Genomic DNA, 16,558 nt, shown 5'->3' with positions numbered 1-16,558 from the left:
GTTATTGAATTTCCTTCAGAAACTGGTGTCTTGGAAACTTCCGACACCATTCCTCTAGACAAAACTACACCATCACGTGGTGCAGCCAGTCCTCCTGCATCCATGTCCATAAAGGCATTCACCAGGGCTAAAGCTGCTAAACACACAAAAGCTATGCCTCCCAGGGTTATTCCTCAGGGACCCACTTCTAGTTCACAGATCCTAACTTTGGCAGAGCCCCTTATTTCCTTAGTCAGGGGCTCTCAACCCCATCCGGACAAGGGCTCTCAACCCCCTCTAGACAAAAGGCCCAGGGTTGAGCCCTCTGATTTCCACTCCTCAGAGGAGGCCTCTGATGGCTCTGCTCACTTGGACTACCAGGAGGAGGCTTTTTCGGCCTACGAGGTTTCTGATGCAGAGGAATCTATTCCCTCGGCCTCCCCTCCTGAAGAACTATCTTTCGGGGAGACCCTTCACACTATGAGAGAGCATTTCAAATGGCAGGGCCAGGAATTCTCTGATTCCAGGAAAAGATTAAGAACCTTTCTACATTTACCTCAGCATAGACCTTTGGCTATTCCTCCTGTTTTGAATGTCATTGATGATGTGTACTCTGAGTCTAGCAATAACCCCTGACACTCTTCCTCCGGCCCCTGTCAGACCCGATAGGTACTACAGGGTCCCGGACTCGCATAATTTTCTTTACAAGGCCCACTCTGCTGATCCAGAAACTATTTCCCAGGGCCCTAAAGGGGTTGCAGCTGCCACTACTAAAAACCCACTCCTCTGAAAAGGAGTCCAGAGCTTTAGAGAGATGGGGTAAAAAAAGTGTATACTTCTGCTACTCTTTCTATGAGGGCATTAAATTGTCAATTTCATATGATACAGTACCAAGAGTATTTGTTAGATGAATTGCATAAGAAACTGTCTTCATCTGAACCCCTTGATCGCAAATCCCTTCAGGATCTGGTACATAACTCCCAGCAGGTTAGCAACCATTTCTTGCAGTGTGGTTATGATGCATTGGAAGCTTCATGTAGGTCAGCTATGACAGGTGCAGTCATACGTAGGCATGCTTGGCTGAAGGAACAATCTCTGCCAGACCATGTTAAAGCTAAGCTTCTGGATGCTCCACTGGAAAAGCAAAAGTTATTTGGTTCCACTGCTCAAGAGGTCTTAAAGAAATTTGAGGAAAAGGCAAAATCTGTACAAACAGTCAAAGATTTTCTACAAGTCCAACCACCAAGATTCAGCAGAATTGGCCTACCGAGAATTGGTCCTTTCCAGACACAGAAAGATTTCAGAGAGGCAGGAACAGGCATGCCAGAGGTAGAGGGCAAGCTAGAGGCTCCTACAGAGGCCGTCAATGGCAGCCTCCCAACCAGAGAGGTAGTGCAGGACCTACAACTGCTGCACAAGGACAGACTCAATGACTTTGCTTTGACTCTGCCAACCAGGGCTCAATTAGAAGCACCTTTGGGCGGAAAGTTTTCTTTATTCTCAAAAAATTGGCACAGCATTACAAGGGACAAATGGACACTGCAAATAATAGACAAAGGATACAGGTTCCATTTTCACACATTGCCAAAAAGAAAAGGCATGCCAGACCTGCCACCAAATCAAAGGGCAGAGGCTTTGAAACAAATCTCCAACTTAATACAAATGAAAGCTATAGAAAAGGTTCCTCTTTCAGAACAAGGCCAAGGATTTTATTCCAGACTATTCCTTGTTCCAAGAAAAGAAAATCAATGGAGGCCTATTCTCGACTTGTCCGCACTGAATACTTATCTCATTGTGCCAAAATTCAAAATGCTGTCTCTACAGCAACTCTTTCCCATGCTGGGCAAGGGGTCTTGGCTGGTGACTCTAGACCTCAAGGAGGCATACCTGCATGTCCCTGTCAGACAAAGTTGCAGAAGATACCTCAGATTTCTTGCAGGGTCAGAGCATTATCAATTCTCTGCATTGCCCTTTGGCTTATCTACTGTGCCCAGAGTATTCACGAAATGCCTGGCATCAGTAATTGCACACTACAGTCTTCGGGGGATTCAAATATACCCATATCTGGATGACTGCCTTATACAAGCGGACAGCCAACAAACTTTGGTAAAGGACTTGAATTATGCCATCCACCTACTGCAGGCCTTGGGATATACAGTCAACATTCACAAATCAAGACTTGTTCCATCCCAAAGAATAACTTTTCTGGTTGCGGATCTAGACACAACCACCCAAATGGCCTTTCTCACAGAAGAAAAACAAAGACAACTACCGGATTACTTCAAGAATCTGACAAGACAAACTCAGCTGACTGCAAGGAAAATCCTGCAGGCCCTGGGTTACATGGCATCTTGCATTCTTCTGATTCCACAAGCAAGGCTGCATATGAGAAAACTACAATGGTACCCAAGGAGTTTATGGACTCGGCACAGTTACAGCTTAGAAACTTTGATCCCACTCATTCCATGCCTCCAAAAGGAATTTCTGTGGTGGGCTCAAGCCAGCCAGTCGAAAAGGGGGCTGCCTTTCAGCAAGCCAAGAGCCAGCCAAACCATTACAACAGACGCTTCGGACCACGGTTGGGGAGCACACATGGAGGGCAGATTTATTCAAGGACTATGGTCACAAAAGGAGCTACGCATGCACATAAACCAAAAGGAAATGCTGGCAGTGATGCATGCAATCGAGGCCTTCAAACTCTTTCTGCATCAAGGCCACCTACTAAGAAGGACAGACAACACCACAGTTATGTGGTACATAAACAAGTAAGGAGGCACCCATTCCTACCCTCTTTGTAGACTGGCAATGAATCTATGGGAACTTTCCTTGAAACTCAGTATACAGCTGCAGTCCCAGTTTGTGCCAGGAAAAGACAATATACCGGCAGACAGCTCAAGCAGAAATATCATGGATGCACACGAATGGATGCTGCACCCAGACATCTTTCTACAGATAACGCAATCATGGGGGAGGCCGGACATAGATCTGTTTGCCTCCCCCCACAATCAACTGAAGAAATTCTGCTCAAGGACATACCACCCACAAGCATGGAAAGTGGACGCCCTCTCACAGTGTATGCATTTCCACCTCTCCCATTAATGACCAAGGTTTTACTGAAGATCAGAACAGAGCAGCCAAAAGTGATTCTGATAGCTCCGGACTGGCCAAGACAGCACTGGTACCCACTGTTAAAGAACATGTCACGTACGAAACCATGGCCTCTTCCTCTATGACCACTTCTACTGACACAGCACAATTACAAAACTCTGCATTCCAACCTGAAAACCTTGCAACTAACAGCCTGGAAAATACCTTGACTCCTCCTCAGGATAAGCTATCCCAGAGAGTGAAAGATATTATTATGGAAGCTTGCCGGCCTTCCACAAGGAAGGCATATTCAGCAAAATGGAAAAGATTTTACATTTGGAACACCACAAAGGGCCTAGATGCGACAGTGATGAACATGGCACATATCCTGGAATATTTGGCAGAAATGTTCCACAATGGTCTGTCTTACTCTTCCATTAAAATTCATGCTTCAGCAATTTCAGCAGAGTACAACACTGATCCACCTGTCTTCTCTCATCCTCTCCTAAGACAGTTTCTAAGAGGAATCAAAAACATCAATCCTCCAAGGAAACCACCTCTACCTACTTGGGACCTTAACTTCGTGTTGGAAAAACTAACACTGCCTCCCTTTGAACCAGCAGCATCTGCAGATCTACAGTTCCTGCCTTGGAAGACTGCCTTCCTTCTGGCAATAACCTCAGCAAGAAGAGTATCTGAGTTACAGGCCCTAATGGCAGTACAGCCATTTCTTATTTTTCATTAGGACAGAGTTTCATTGAGAACCAATCCTACATTTATGCCAAAGGTGTGGTATCCATGGTTTCATTAAACCAAGCTATTCACTTGCCTACCTTCTTTCCAAATCCACAAAACAAAGGAGAGAAACTTCTGCACACCCTGGACATACACAGACAGTTGCGCTACTACTTGGACAGAACTAAAAGTTACAGAAAAACTGACCAGCTGTTGGTAGCATATGCTGCTGGTACACAAGGAAAAGCAATTTCCAAACAGACAATTTCAAAATGGATAGGGAATTGCATTCGTTTTTGTTACTCCTTTCATGGAAAAACTGTGCCAGCTAACATTAGACCTCATTCCACGAGAGCCACAGCCACCTACACAGCCTTCTTAAGAGGGGTGGCTACCAAGGACATTTTAGAAGCTGCTACATGGAGCTTCGTGCATACATTTGCCAAGCATTACAATTTACCTTTATATTCCAGATCCAGGGCAGGCTTTGCTACGGCAGTCCTGCAGGGTATTTTAGCTGCACCATCCTTTACATAGTTCCTCCACCCCCAGATTGGCTATGGTATTCTACCCATATGTGATGACTGCAGATGCATCCTTGAAGGACATAGTGCAGTTTTGTACCTACCATAAATGTAGATGTCCGATAGGTATGCATCTGCAGTCAGGTTTACCCTCCCTCCTTCCCCTCTGTGGTATTTCTTGGGTACTTACCCCTCTTATAGCTAGCTGGAGGGATCTGTTATGGTGTATTTGTTTTTATATTACTGTGCATGTTTGGATTTTTAAATGCATCTCTCCAAATTTAGCCTTCCTTAGAGGGCACCTGGCATCTGGGGCAAGAAAAACTGAGGAAGATGGCGCCGGCTGATGCTTTTATACGCCAGGCGCTCTGACGTCGGGGAAGTGCGACATCAGCCGACGCTGGACCCAGACTTTGAAATCCGGCCGACCGAAGGGCTGCCTGAGGCAGGACAACCCATATGTGATGACTGCAGATGCATACCTATCGGACACATACATTTATGGTAGGTACAAAATGGTACTTTATAGAAGGTACTTGTCACTGGTCCTACTTTTTTATTTATGTATGTATATATATATATATATATATATATATATATATATGTGTATATATATATATATATATATATATATATATATATAAAAATAGTGTGTTAGAGACTGGCTGGAGACAAAACCTAAGGGTGGTTCAGGTTGCACCAGACGTGGTTGAGGCTGCCCTAACTGCAGCTTTTGTGCTTACCTGTGTAACTCTTGACTATATTGACTGCATACATTGAAAAGAAGTGTTTTGATTAAGGTTGGAGGGGATTCTAACTGAGTCGCAGAAGCCCAGTACAGAGCTTCCAATACTTTCTATACATGCAAAACTGTTAAAACGTTTAAAGTAAAAATAGCCTGCCACCTCTCAGACATCAGGCTAGATGTTTTCAGAACCTCACTTGCTAAACACAGCTTTGACCACACAAACCAGCAATGATTTCTCTTCCAGATTATTGGCAAACTGGAAATGGGGCTACAATAAAATGCCACTCTTGAACAAATGGGAGTTCAAAGACAAGTGTTTGAAGTCACAAAAGCACTAGGGCTCAGTGCTAGTTCCATAAGTGTTCTATAATCATGTTACAAAGAACCTTTTATTATGTTTGATCAGCATGTAACAAGCATTTTTATTTGTTGTAATTTTCTGTGTATGAGCTGCATAAAAGCGGACACTGAGATTATATTGCATATATATATCCCTATCAAGGGAAGGTGCCCCATAAAAGTGGACGCTGCATTTACAGATTACATTTAGCAAATAGTAATGTGAGCTGGAGGCCCTTTACCAAAAGAAGGGTTTAAGATGGATAGTGATACAAACTGTACTGTTTGACTAAAATGATAGACATGAAGACGCCTCTAGGCCAACAGCTATTGCAAATGTTTTGAGATATACTATTTACTGCATTTTTTAAACAGATGAATCCAGGACTGTGGTTAAGGTTCCTGTGTTACCCATATCGTACTTGAATAGTTAGGTGGCTTCCTTGCTCACTACGAGAGAGGGAACTATGTGCAGCCTTATCTGTCCCTGTATGAGAGGTCCCAGCCCAGCAACTTGTAGCTCATTGGCCATGTTGGGCTAATTTCTATCTTTTTGTTCTCCGTGGTATAAAAATCACTTAGCGCGATTTTGCGCATCGGGCAGCGCTGGTTAATCGGGTTTAAACAATTCCTGGCTCCACAAAGTCTACTCTTCACTTTTTCCCTTGGAACTGCTCTAACTCTCAAATTAAACACTCTGTTCTAAATCTAAAACCCTGCACTTGCTCATATAAGCCATTTCTATAAGTGAAGCACTAATAATCTAAATAAGCACTACATCCATTGAGTACTTTATCCCCCATTTGTTCCTTTTTGATTCAGTTGCAAAGGAGTTCCCTATACTATTCTAGCATGTCCAAAGGTCAGTTACTAGTTTCCTCTCCAGTCCAGCTGGTGAATCTGGGAATCTTGAGGCAATGTTAGAACTGCCTAAAGTACACAGACAACCCTCTCCTCCTCCCAACAAGCACAAATATATGTGAGCGATGCAACCATATAGCCAAACTGGAGGCTGAGCTCTCTCGACTCAGTACTAGTGTAACCAGTCAGGAGGGGAAGGTAACCAAACACACCACAAATCCAGTCTCACATAGTCCTACCACAACTGCAGACCAAACGCACAAAAACTTACTTGGAGGCTCTAAATAAAAATCTGCCAAAACAGCAGAGACCTCCAAAGCAGACACCCAAGTGATCGCTACCCCAAAACAAAACACAGGCAACGCATAGCTCACAAAGTCAGTGTGCCAAACAGGCCACAGCCCTTAAGGCTCAACAACATACCTGATACACTTGTAATAGGTGACTCTATAGTCAGACACACTGACGTCCCACTCACCAGGCTGAACAAAGAAAAGGTCACCGTGAGCAGCCTGTCGGGCGCTAGAATCCGCCACATAACACAAGCACTCAGGTCACTCCAAAGCAAGTACAAATATGACTTTGTCATTGTCCATGTTGGTGTGAGTGACCTAAGCTGTACCTCCCTGGACTACATGAAAAAAGACATGGAGGAGCTCTCTGATCATGTAGCCCAGGCTGTTATGACCCTGACCTTGAGCAGCCTCTTACCCTCACCAAGAATGATGCCTCAGTATAAAGACAAAATGATCAATTTCAACAATTGGCTTAAGTATTGGTGTCATTCAAAGGGGATCCAGTATCTGTCTGCCTGGGATGACATGCTCGACAAGCCACGTTGCTTCGCAAGGGATGGCTTGCACCTGTCACCCCTGGGCTTTCGGATATTGGCAAAGGCTCTTTCCACCCCCATAGTGCCTTTTTTAGGCAAGGCTCAAAAGACAAACCCACCTCCTTAGACAACACAAGTAGAAAGAAACTAAAGGTAATGCTGCTCAACGCCAGACGTCTAAACCTCAAGATGCATGCTCTCGAAGCCCTCCTCAGTATGGAGAACATTGATGTCTGTGCAGTGACAGAAACCTGTTTCAAGGCTCCCGAGAGCACCCCAGCAGTACCAGTTTATACCTCGTATCATGCTTTTTGGCCCCAAAACTCAGACCGAACCACAAAAGGAGGGGAGTATCCATATTGATCAAGGACACCCACACCTCCAGGTTCGTGGCATTGCACGAAGCATCGGAGACCATCCATGTGCAACTAACAGTGGGCAAAACTGCCTTTCAGTTTGTAGCATGCTACAGACCACCCATTCAAACTCAGGAACCCACTCGGCCTTCCTGAAGACACTGGAGAATATGAAGGTCTCTCCAAATGCCCTCATATTCGGGGACTTCAACTATCCAAACATAGACTGGGAGCATTACTCAAGCCCCAACACCCTAGCCCAGAGGTTCCTAGAATTCATAAACTCAAATGCTATAGAACAATTGGTCACCACTCCCACAAGAGGTTGAAATCATACTAGATCTGATCTGATCATCACCAACATGGGAACACAATGTTCCATACCAGAAGTATACCCCTCATTGGTAAGATTGGACCATAACTTAATCTAACTAGAAATCCACATCCCGCCCCCAGCACAAAAGACCACAGTGAAGAACTTCTCAAAAGCTAACTTCACACTTCTTAAAACTGAAGTGGAATCCTTCAAGGCCCCCAGGCCAGTGGAAACCATGGCTCTATCTGCTGAATCCTTTATAAACGCATTCTATGGACACCTTCAGGAATGCATGGATCATGCAATCCCAAATAAAACCAAGACCCATTCCCCCAAAGGCAGGTGTCCTGTCTGGTGGACCCCAGTCGTAAATAAGCTATACAACAGAAGGAGGAAGCTACTACATGCTAGTGCAAAATCCCTAAAAGGGAAGGCATCTCTGATCAGTACTAGCAAAAAAACTACGCTCACTCATAAAAACATCCAAGGCCACTTTTGAGAGAAAAATTGCACAAGCAACAAAAGATAATCATAAGGCTTTCTTTAGTTATGTTAGAAACCTGGGTGGCAACTCCCAAATATGCTCAGAGTTGGTCCATAATAACAAAAAATACACTGAACCCTCAGACAGGTTCAGTGCAACCCCCCCCCCCAAAAGGACAAATATCTATCCCAGCAGAGTGTTGCCTCCCTGACATCTCAGATGCCCAGGTGAGATCCGCCCTCTCCAAAGCAAAAAAACACAGCATCAATGGGACCGGACGGTGTCCCGGGCTGTGTGCTACATGAACTCCAAGAAGAGCTATACCCTCACATAAAGCTGTTATTCAGTCTTAGCCTTACTACAGGATATGTACCCAAAGAATGGCGTACAGCAACAGTAGTCCCACTCCACAAAGGAGGCGCTTCTACGGACCCTGGAAACTACCGCCCCATAAGCCTGACTAGCCTGGTCTGCAAAGCTATGGAGAGGATCATTATGGAGCTCATAAACTAAGACATTGGGGACCTACAGACACTGGATCCTACCCAATTCGGCTTTGTCAAGGGCAGATCCTGCCTCCTGAACCTGGTAGATTTCTTTGAAACAGTCACCAAGGCTATTGATGAGGGTAAGGTGGTCCACACAGCCTACCTAGACCTCGCAAAAGCCTTTGGCACAATACCCCACTCTGACATCGTAGACAAATTCTCCAGCCTAAATATAAACCCCTATGTCATAAGATGGGTTGCAAACTGGCTCAAGGACAGAACCCACATGGTCAGAATTGATGGAGCCATGTCAGACTCTAAACCAGTTATAAGTGGTGTCCCACAGGGCTCAGTCCTGGGACCTCTCTTATTCGGAATATATTTTTCTGAGGTACAGGCTAACACGGGGGGACTGTGGCTGACCAAGTTTGCAGGTGACTGCAAACTGGGCTCCATAATTGACTCTCCAGCTGACACAAGCATCCTCCAAAAGGGTCTCATAGAGACGGATAACTGGTGCCAGAGCCATGGCCTTAAACTAAACGCCAAAATGTGTATAGTTATACTCTTTGGCAAAAACAAAATGCCCGCAAATTACCACATAGGAGGTAATCCAGTAAGTACAGAAGAAGTAATTAGGGACCTGGGGACCCAAGTTGATAGCCTCTCCTTTGACAACCACATTGCCAAAGTGGTTAGGAAGACCTTCTGTATAGTCCACCTTATCATGAAAGGATTCACATCTAGATCAAGGGAGGTCATTGTGCCCCTTTACTCATCCCTCATCAGGCCCATAATTGAGTACAATCCCCCATTTGGGATGTACCTTACCTGACACCTGCAGCAAACTAGAAAGACCCCAAAAGTACCTCACCAAGAGGATCAAGGGACTCGAATAGATGCCATATGCTGCTCTGCTAAAGAAACTCCAGCTCTACTCTGTTGCATACCACCTACTCGGAGGCAATTTATGCCTGATGTACAAAGCCATGTCCAACCCTGAATTAATGGACATGCTCCACCTCAGAAAATCCAAATCCCTTAGAGCTACGCGATCGAGTGACTTGAACCTCAGCACAGAAATAAATAGGACATGCTGGAGGGACAGATTCATAACCCAGAGGCTCCCTTCACTCTGGAATAGAATCCCAGTCCATGTTAGGCAGAGCCCCTCACTGACTGTCCAAGAAAAATCTTGATGAGTGGATGGGAGATCGTAGGTTTACCCCGGGGATCACTTCTGTCACTACTAGACAGAGGCACAGTAAACACAACCTTAAAAAGGGCACAGTAAACTCATTCCACAGGGTGGCGAAAGCCAAACGCACTCTGGCTAGTCTTGTAAATGCCCTAGGGAAGATAACCTAGTATGAACCTATGAAAAGAAAATGTTAGAGGAGTTGTACTTTGGTGGGGATCATGCTTCACACAAACGTAATTTTATTTCAAAACACAGAATACATTGTAAGAGAATGGCTTGTTTCAATGTTAAAAACTGAGGCCTAGTATGCAAAACGGATAAAAAGGACACAAAGTATTTTGTATATGCAAAACGGGTGAAAAGGGCTTCCACCAGCCACTAGACCAACTGAAAGCCAGCAGACCTGCACCAGCCCTTGTAACATTTAAATACTTTTAGCAATTACTGAATGTTCACTGAACAAGATTGCTCATCCATCAAGATTGAATAAGGATGTTGTTGAATCTATTACTGGGGTGGTTCTTTGCTGCATGATCTCAGTGCTGCCTGTTCTGTAACATGCAGTTCATACCTAGGCCATAGATCTAGGGAATGTGATCCACAATATATCATCTTTATGGGCTATTGTAGAATGATGGGGCTTCTGTGGACCTAGGAAGTTATAGACCCACAATAGACCCACAAATCTAACCAGCCTCAGTCATGAGGCTGTAGAAATGATTATGGAATTAATAAATAAGGAAGTGGGTAACTTACAGACTGTTGATCAAGCCAGTCTAGATTTGTTAAGGGCAGATTCTGCCTTCTTATGCTGGTTGACTTTGAGAAGGCTACTGAAACAATAGATGAGAGCAGATCTGTAAACATTGCATATCTAGATCTCACAAAGGTATTCACTGCTATCCAAATCTGGTGTCTCGTATAACCTATCCCCAGCTAAGTATTAATCCATCTGTAATTCACCGAATAGCAAATTCGCTCACTAAGAGTACCCAGGGAATTAGGGTAGGTTGCTCTATCTTCTCCGAAAGACTTATCTCTAGCTTTGTACCCCTGGAGTCATTGTTTTGGCCAGTCTTCTGTGGCATTTACTTCTGTGATGTCAAAGCTACTGTTAAAGGTTTATGGCTGGCCAAGTGTGCAAATAACTGTATGCTTAGTACCAAGATGCTCCCAAGAAGGCCTTTCCCACACCAGTATAGCTGGTGTCGAAGCTGTGGGCTAAAGCTAATTTCAAGGAAATACATAATAGTATTCTTCAGCAAGTGAGAAGTCTCTTGTAACTATCACATTCACAGCACACCCTTTAAAATGTATCCATGTGTTAGGGTCCTTGAAACCTATATAGACTATAAACTGTCATTCATTCATTCACCATGTTTGTTTTTTGTAAAACATATTGCTTAAGGTATGGTATCCAGGTCCAGGAATGTGATAATTCTTCTGTATCCTGTGCTCATCAGGCTGATCATTGAATATAATGCCCCGTATGTAAATATATGACATAACTTGAATGCCCACAATGCTTTCTTACTAAGAAGATCAAGGGCCTAAATCGCAGAAACTATGAAGTGTTATACTGACTACTGAGACCATCTTTGCTTCACTTACATAGCCTCAACAAACCTTATCCTGTTAAACCTACTCCACATTTGTAAGTTCATTGGGGGGCATAAACACCTATTCAAGACATTCTGGTCTCCTTTATAACATACATGGAACACTTTGGAGTGCTAATTATTACAGAGAATAGCGCATGTTTTGAGTTGGCTTCATCTACACATAAAGCAGAGTGGTGCTCGTTAACTGTTGGAATGTATTCTGGACAAATTAATGGTTAACCACAAATTTACCATTGGTTAGGCACTCTGGTCCCTCATGGATAGTGGTAACATGTTAATGTACTGCTTATCTGTGTTCATAAAATGTAAGGGCTAAAAAGTTCATGGGAATGTGTAGCCAAGCTTCTAAAAATTCTCATGTTTCAAAACCTTGGTAAGTACCTATGAACCTGTCATAATAGTTGAGTTTAATCTCAATGATCGTAGTCCGATACTATGAATGCTAAACATTCTAGAACTAGATCAACTAGTACAGCAGCCCACCAGGCCAAACATGCAAGCAGGAAACGATTTAACAGTTGACCTTATAATAACAAATATTAAACAGATATTGTAACTTTGACATTCTCCCCAATGTTACCAGTGACCCAAACCCCTTTTCAACACACTATTACATGTAGGCAGGCTACTTTTAACTTCTTTGTCCTTGAAGGTATCCCTTTAGACATCAGAGGGGGATCCTGGGAGACTCTTTGAATACAGAGAACTGTACTGGCAAGTATTTCTGGATGCAGGGCAATGGCCTGGGCTTAATGGGTATTTAGCAATCTTGCCCTTATTAAAATTAAGAGCTGCAAAGCTTTAAATGTTGGACAATATGGGTACATATTTAAGTGGTGAATTTCATTTATATATGTATTTCGAAGGTATAACTTTTTTGGGTAGGTTATGTAGTTAAGTTTCTTTTCCCTTGAAATATTGTAGGGTCTTGACCAACAGATGGCGTCCTGTTCATGATATATAAAGCAATTTTATTTAATTTTATATATAAATGCATTGATATCCCTTTTATATGTTGAGATTTTAAGATTAATTTTTATATGCATCACCTTTATAGAATACATTAACTGTCATTTACGCGACACAGCAGGATTGTCCTTTTAGTTTTTGTAATGCTTTTTTAACATTGGGTTTCTTTAATATTGTGCAGATCACGTGGTTATGGATTAATTAAGTGGGGAACTTGATTGGTTAAGTAATTTATTTAAGTGTATAAATGTATGGTGATTTTATTGTGTGTTTTTATCTGAAATCTTTTGTGGACGAAAGCATGAAAAATTGTAGCGTTAATAAAATGTACTGTGTGCTGCAGGAGTTTTCCGTTTCACTTTGGAGTTTACCAGTTTTATTTTGATGATTTTCCTCTCTGCAATTCGTGGTCACTGCCCACTTATCCCAAAGTGGTCATTCAAACCTAAAAAAAAAGTCCTCCAACTGTCATTTTAGGGAGACTATTTCCTCACACAAAACAACGTCTTGATAATTCCCTAAGAACTAGATTGGACGCCTCTGTACTCTCAAAATAATCCCACACCAGCTCAGCCCATCCAATAACAAGATGTTTTGGGACAGAAATGTCCCAGTATCGCAGGCAATATCAAATTAAAAAAAAAAATCAGAGAACATGACAAGGCATGGAAGGACTGGAAACAACCCCACCCCTACCAACCAAAACTGCCATCAACAATACCTATTATTAAGAAAGACAAACTGGATAGTAATCGTACCAAAGCCATATACCTTAGACAAAGGCAAAACACCCTCCTCACTACCCCAAGCCATTTTGAAAAGACAACAGTAAACTGGTAGTTGAATAACCACAGGAAAAATACTAAAAACCTTTAAAGCCAAGGAGTCACCAATAAGTGCCTGGTCACCTCAGGAATGGTGTGTGTTGTAAATGAAAACCAACAGTCAAATCCATGAATAAAAGAGATTTATTGTACAACGTAAAAAATAAAAACCTTAAGAACAGAATAGTGGAGCGCTTTTACCCATCCATGTGGGCTTCTTCAGAACACTGAGTTGGTAACAAAAACACCTTAAGTAACTTATCTGACGCCAAAAAACAGTTCAAACATTTAAAGCCATATACACAATGAAATGTTACCATCGTACAATAGTACTGAAGTACTGTACCCCCCCACCAAATTGCAACTCATTCACCCACTGTGACCAAATCTAGTAGTGGTGATAAATGTAAAATTGGCATAACTTAACATATTAATAAAATAATTGACTGCATCCAACCTTAGTTATGCCAAAACCAACATTAATTAAAATTTGTATTCAACACTATACTACCTAAATCCAACATTTGGCTACAAGACTAGCGATAAACTAAGTTTAAGGTTTAAGCAACATTTTCATTAATGGTTTTACGAAATTATTATGCATTTGTTTATGGTCACAGTATTACAAAACTTAGTTGATCGCTAGTCTTGTATTCATATGTTGGATTTGGGTAGTATAGTGTTGCATACAAATTTTAATTAATGTTGGTTTTGGCATAACTAAGGTTGGATGCATTCAATTATTTTATTAATATGTTAAGTTATGCCAATCTGTGATTCGAAGGCATGCTTGGTTAAAAGAACAAAGTTTACCAGATCATGTTAAGGCAAAATTACTGGATGCTCCTTTGCAGCAAGATAATTTATTTGGTATTAAGGCAGAAGAGGTATTAAAGAAAATGGAGGATAAGGCAAAATCTATGCAAACAGTAAAGGATTTCTTACAGGTACAGCCACTACGATTTAGCAGAAATTGGCCTACTAAAAATTGGTCCTTTCCAGTGTCAGACAGGCCACAAAGAGGCAGATACAGACGCCCAAGAGGCAGATCTCAGCCACAAGGTTCTTACAGACCACGACAGTGGGGTGCTTCAAACCCAAAACAAGGTGAGGATAAGTCACAACCTTGCAGGAAACGGTCCCAATGACTTCCCCCTTTCAATGCCAAACTCTTACCTTTTGGCAGCTCCCTTAGTGGGAAAACTAGCACTTTTTTCTCAAAACTGGCAAACAATCACCCAAGACAAATGGGTTCTGAATGTTGTGTCTCAAGGTTACAGGTTCCACTTTCACACTTTTCCAAGGCTAAAAGGAATGCCAGACCTGCCACAAAATCAATGGGCAGAGGCACAAAAAATTACAGCTCTCATGGACATGAGAGCTATTCAAAAAGTACCACAGCAGGAAAAAGGACAAGGATTTTGCTCAAGACTCTTCCTTTTACCAGAAAGGACAAAGCCTGGAGACCCATTCTGGACCTTTCCACTCTAAATACTTACCTGGATCTTCCGAAATTCAAAATGCTGACACTACAACAGCTCCTTCCCATGTTGGGCAAGAGAGCTTGGCTTGTTACTTTGGACCTCCGAGGCATACCTGCATGTCCCTATCAGACAAAATTGCAGAAGATACCTCATATTCATAGCTGGTTCAGTACACTACCAATTCTCTGCACTGCCCTTTGGCTTATCTACTGCGTCCAGGGTCTTTACCAAGTGCCTGGCACCAGTAATTGCATTTTGCAGACAAAAAGGAATTTCAAATATATCCTTTTCTGGATGACTGCCTGATTCAAGCAGAGAGCAAGGGCATTCTTCTACAGCATCTGGCATTCGTAAAAAGATTGTTACGTTGCCTAGGGTACACAGTAAATAAAAAGAAATCAAAACTAGTGCCCTCGCAAGAGAATATTCCTGGGTGCCAGCTTAAATACAACGGCCCAGATGGCTTATCTCATGCCAGACAAACAAGGACAACTGACTCAGTATTTTCAATTGATGGCAACAAAGTCCCAACTCCCTGCAAGAAAAATTCTGCAGGCCTTGGGATTCATGGCATCCTGCATTCTACTAATTCCATATGCAAGACTGCATATGAGGAAATTACAATGGTACCTAAAAAGTGTTTGGTCTCAACATTCTCCCAGCTTGGAGATGGTAGTACCTCTAATTCCCTGCCTACAACAGGAGTTTTGATGGTGGGCACAGCCATGTCACCTCAACAAGGGTCAGCATTTCACTCTTCCCACAGCCAGGCAGACTATAACAGACACCTCGGAGTACGCCTGGGGAGCACACATGGCAGGAAAATGTATTCAGGGCAAATGGACCACAGAACAAATGCCTCTTCACATCAATCAAAAAGAGATGCTGGCTGTACAAAATGCCCTAACAGCTTTCAAGGACCTTCTGCATCCAGGACAATTATTAATAAGGACAGACAACACCACAGTGATGTGGTACATAAACAACCTAGGAGGCACTCATTCTTACCCCCCATGCAGGCAAGCCATGACCTTGTGGAACACGTCTATAACTAAGTTCATCTGCAAGCACAATTCCTGCCAGGAAAGATAAATACTCTGGCAGACGACCTAAGCAGAAATATCATGGATCCTCACGAGTGGAAATTAAATCCACAAGTTTTCAGCATGATAATGCAAAAATGGGGGTGCCCAGGCATGGATCCCTTTGCCTCCCCACTGAATTGCCAACTACACAAATTTTGCACAAGGACGTATCACACACAAGCATGGAAAGTGGATGCTTTTTTGTTCAGCTGGAAAAGCCTAAGCATTTATGCCTTCCTACCACTGCCTCTCCTTTCAAAGGTACTCCTAAAAGCCAGACAAGACAAACCACAGATGATTCTGATTGCTCCAGACTGGCCACGCCAGCACTGGTACACAATCTTAAAGAACGTAGCTCAGGGTCCACCTTGGATTTTGCCTCAAATCCCACACCACACCTTCTGACTCCGCAAAACAATTAGATACTGCACAGTCAGCTCAAAACTTTAAACCTGGCTGCATGGAAGATCCAATAGCCAAACAGACAACTTCTCTCTCAAAGGCTGTTATGGATGTCATTTTGGAGGCCAGGAGGACTAGCACCAGGAAATCTTATTCAGAAAAGTGGAAGAGATTCTGTGCCTGGAACCAGTCTCAACTTTGATCCTCTGGTCCCTAACATTC

At 42.9% G+C, this 16,558-nt stretch overlaps 1 protein-coding gene across 2 annotated transcripts in view; it reads left to right on the top strand.

Moving 5' to 3' along the window:
- The window catches only part of MTERF3 (mitochondrial transcription termination factor 3), a 459,706-nt gene that overhangs the window by 341,733 nt on the left and 101,415 nt on the right, over nucleotides 1-16,558 (top strand). The gene's annotated exons all lie outside the window — the stretch shown is intronic.

This window comes from Protopterus annectens, chromosome 3.part0 (assembly GCF_019279795.1).
Source record: "Protopterus annectens isolate FY-2018-M chromosome 3.part0, PAN1.0, whole genome shotgun sequence".
NCBI lineage: Eukaryota > Metazoa > Chordata > Ceratodontiformes > Protopteridae > Protopterus > Protopterus annectens.
The sequence above is the reverse complement of the archived record's forward strand: the minus strand, read 5'-3'. Positions and strand labels throughout refer to the sequence as shown.